The sequence below is a fragment of the Pinus tabuliformis genome, chromosome 7 (genome assembly GCF_031772625.1).
Source record: "Pinus tabuliformis cultivar Carrire ecotype Pingquan chromosome 7, CPIR1, whole genome shotgun sequence".
In the NCBI taxonomy this organism is placed as follows: domain Eukaryota; kingdom Viridiplantae; phylum Streptophyta; class Pinopsida; order Pinales; family Pinaceae; genus Pinus; species Pinus tabuliformis.
Genome location: NC_142293.1, coordinates 1,611,600,153 through 1,611,604,966, shown reverse-complemented (window position 1 = coordinate 1,611,604,966; position 4,814 = coordinate 1,611,600,153).

Below are 4,814 nucleotides of genomic sequence, written 5' to 3'. Positions count from 1 at the left end.
TGGAAACACATTTGCAAACTTGATTTTTCAATATGGGTAAAATATTGCTAGAGCTTCCTAAGAAAAAGGCAATGGATGAACTCCGTAAAGAAGTCCTTTAGTTGCAGTGAGTGGTATCCCTTTAGCAAGCAAGGAATGCAACTATTAAAAATATGTTACAAACATCAATTGCTGAAAAAATCCAAAAGGTTGACCATCTGGATTCAACCATCTAGATATCATGTTGAGGTTTTCCATTACACCAAAAATGCAAGGCCCTATGTGATTCATTCATTAGTGCTCATGAAGTGGATTGTTCTACATCTGGAATAGTGAATTAACAATTGCATAGTGATGAGGTTAGACAGAAGCTCCCAAAAAATAATTCTTCAACTCTGTGAGATAGCCAATACTCCCTTTTATCAAGTTGTGGGCATCAACAAAATCCAAATCAAACCAATTTGCGTAACTAACCAATAAGAAACCTACATAAATCTCCTTAAGCACAACTTTTCCCACGAACGAATGATGCCAACTAAGATCAAATATGGACCCACAACAATTTGATCTATTCTGCCAATTGATATGGAATGTTACATACAATCCAAGAGTGACAAATGAAATTATTTAAGCAAATATGATATTAGTGAAGATCTGGATATCTAGAATAAAATATTGTGACATGATATTCAAATCAGAAAGGAAAAAATAAATTGTGAAACCCCATCATTATAGGTTTAATTAAACTCAGATCTGACTTGAGCACACAAGATCCCATCAAAACAACTAGAATTAATTCAAGATCCACATTATATCGAAACCATTATCCCTCAAATAGATCTATATATCTCAAAATAAATTTTGACACCTTAGTGAAACATAAGCCCCATTCAGATCATTAAAAAATAATAAACTCCAAAAACAATTAGGCAGGGTCGCCTACTCTGATACCATGAAAGAGTATTTTATTACTCACATTATTGTATAAAATTATATAGAAGACCTCGATTATATAACAATGGAGAAGGCTCAATGTCGATTAAGGATAACTATGACAACTAGAAAGATGCAAGTTCTTATGTGACCTTGGAACTCACCATACTTACCTCATAGGGAAATGAAGCATTGGAAAAGCCAACTCTAACAGATACATTAGGTAGGTAAAATCCTTCTATACAATTCACGTCTTTGTAGTTTCAATTTTTTCTATACTCATATGTGTTTTTAGACAATCGATGTATCTTCTCATGCTTACTATATTCAAAATCTAATTATTTCGTTATATAAAATTATGCAATACAATTCATGTCTTTGTAGTTTCAATTATTTCTATATACATACTTATTTTTAAACAATCTATGGACTTTCTATACACATACGCATCCCCAAAATGCCCCACCTACTGTTGAGGGAGCTACCTGACATCTTCTTAGTCAAAGAATCTTCAGATCCCAATGTTCAAGTTACTATAATTCAATGCCAAGGTACATTATCAACAAATGCAATAATAGTTAACTGATTCAAAGAACTAGAAGGCCCAATATTAGAGGCACTCTTAGTTTATTTCCATGTATATCCCATTGGTCCTCTACTGTTCTCTCGGTATTCCCATTTTAAAGATAAGGATGGATCCTCAGTTGAATTGAGTATGTGGAAGGAAGAAAATATTTGTTTGACGTGATTGGATTTTTATAATCCATGTTATTTCATGTATGTTTTTTTAGGAAGCATTACAGTTGATCCTGGTGGATATTGGTGGCCACCCGCCAATTCCACTTGGACCCCCACCATTGCTTCTTTCAGTTTTTTAGTTTCCTTAATTGTAGCACAGTTTACTATTTTTAGCATTTTTTCGGGTACTAAACTTCCGGAGCCATTTTGAGGCCCTAAACGACATTTTTTTGGAAATCTACCGCCAGCGATTATTTGTCCAAAACCATCTTTTTTGTAGTCCTAAGAGAGATCTTTCCAGCGGGCTATCATGCACGTCAAATGGAGATAATATGACCAAGTCGCAACCCCGGGAAGTTGGCTGTCCAACTCACTCCAATGGGGCCCATAAACTCTTGGTGTTACATCTCCTCGGGTTAGGGTTTTGGATTTTTAGGGTTTGATCTTATTGTTCAATAATAAAAAGGCCCTTGAGCCTCATTAAAAGGTAGTTTAGAGGCATGTAGCCGCCACATCTCTTCTCAAAGATAAGCTACCATCGTCCTAGCTAGTTTATTTCCATTCCTATTTGTAAGCATATTTCAGTATTTTACCATTAATGAAATGAAGTATTATTTCCGCTACATCCTTGTGTTTATGGTTATCTCTGTAATTTGTTGCGTTCCTATTTAAATTCAGATTGGTGGTATCAGAGCAGTCTGCTTTTTTTCTCTGTTTTTCTTTGCATGTCCCCAATGACATCAGGATATCAGGAGTTAGGGCTTGAAGTGGTCAAACCTTTGCAGGACCAGCCTGACAAATCCCGACAACCTCCCATGGCGGATGAAAAGAAAGACGAGGGGGCAAGATATCCTATCAAAATCTTGCTCGAAGAAGCCCCTGAGCAACAAAGGAACACAATGATGGATAGCTTTGCCTAGATCCTTCAGCGGCTACTAGGGGCGACGCATCAGCTTCCAAAAACTACTCTAGAAATGCCACATCGTTTAAGGTACAAGTTAATTTTGAAATCCCCATATTCAAGGGTCAAATAGACGCAGATGCCATTGATAAATGGTTAAATCTGCTAGAGGGTTATTTTTCTATTCATGATTTTTCTAGTCGAGAAAAGATTATTTTCGCTCTTCTCAAAGGAGCCCCACACATCAAGGATTGGTAGGAAACCTACTGCGAGTAGAAGGATGAAAGTACAGGCTCACTATTTTCAGCCGCACCCACCTGGAATTCATTCGGGGATGCCATCAAGGAGCAGTACTACCCTATCAGAAGCTATGAGGATCAATACATAAAGTGGACCACGCTGCAGCAGGGAAGGGACCAAGACGTGCCAAAGTTTACCAATATTTTCCATACCCTTTGCACAAAGTTGTGTATCAAGGATACAGTGCAGCATTTGATACTCAAATATTGCAGCTTCCTACACAACTACATCCAGGAAGAAATAGAATTCCTGAACATCTCCTCGTTCGGCACGGGATACCAATACGCCGTCAAAGTCGAGCAAAAGTATAAATAGAAGAAGCGAGACTTTGGATCTACGAATCCGAAGCAAGGGAAAGGTGCCCCAAAACTGTAGAACAAAGGACAAAGCCAAGGTGGGGCGACCTAAGACAACCCGCCAAAGCTGCAAGCAAAGAAAAGCACTGCAAAGCCGAAAAAGGACACGGGAAAGTGGTGTGAGTTCCATAAGAGCTCCACTCACAACACAAGTGAGTGTCGAGCAAAGAAGTCACTGGTGGCCGAGCTAAAGGTTTCAGAATCAGATGCATGTTCCGACTCCGAGTCAGAACCCAACAAGGGGAATGACAAAGGGAAGCAAATTATCAATGCGGAGCCCAATGCCACCATTGCCACCACAAAGATTCAGAAGGAGGAACCTGAAGATCCAGAGGAGGAGGAGCGTCTCTTCCACTCCCAGATGTGGGTAAAGGGCTCCCCACTATAGTTCATTATTAATAGCGGGAGCCAAAATAACCTCATTTCGGTAGAGGTCGTGAAGCGGTTGGGCTTACCGACCACAACACATCCACAATCGTACATCATTGGGTGGCTTCACCAAGGATAGGATCTCCGCGTGAGCCAGCAATGTCACCTTCCATACAACACTAAGCCCTTCATGGATGAGGTATTGTGTGACATTGCTCCCCTTGAAGTTTGTGATGTATTATTAGGACAACCATACTTGTGGAAGTGACATGCTATGTATGAATCAAGGCCCCATGCTGTTATTATTACTTTGGGAAATAAGTTGTACAGGATACCAAAGGTAACACTGCTTACCGCCATCTCTTTGGTTACTACAAAACAATGCAGTAAGCTCATTTCCAAAACTGAGAAATTTGTTTTCCTGATGATATGCGCTCAAGGAAAGAAGAAGATGGTGGCCACGACCTCTAGACAGGGCCCCTCCGCATGACAACTACAGATGGACAAGGTCGTGGAGGAGTACGAGGACATCTTCACCTCCCCCGCAGGGGTTCCTCTATACTGTCAGGTCAAGCACTCCATCAATCTGACCCCGGCTGCACCACTACCCAATGGACCAATCTATTGGCACTCCGTTCTGGAGAACGATGAAATCAAGAGGCAAATTCAGGAGCTGCTACCAAAAGGTCACATCCGTCTGAGTTCATCACCCTGTGGGAGCCCGATCGTGTTGGTACAAAAGAAGGATGGGATTTGCCGACTCTGTATTGACTATCAGGCGCTGAACAAGATCACTGTCCATAATAGGTACCCGATCCCACAGATTGATGACCTCCTGGACCAACTGAAGGGGGGAAAATATTTCAACAAGATTGATTTGAAGTCAAGATATCACCAGGTACCAATCGAACCCTCCAATGTGTGGAAGACTACCTTCAAAGCTAAGGAGGGCCTTTTTGAATGGTTGGTTATGCCTTTCGAATTGACGAATGCTCCTATAACCTTCATGAGGCTAATGGATGACATCTTGTAGCCATTCATCAACTCATTTGTAGTGGTATACTTGGATGACATCTTGATCTTCAACCAGAGTTGTGAAGAGCACCTCCACCACATCCGACAGGTTCTCCAAACATTGCGGCAACACAAGTTATGTGCCAATTTGAAGAAATGCACTATTGGCATGACCCAAGTTCAGTATTTGGGATACATTATTGATGAACAGGGGGTGCATGTGG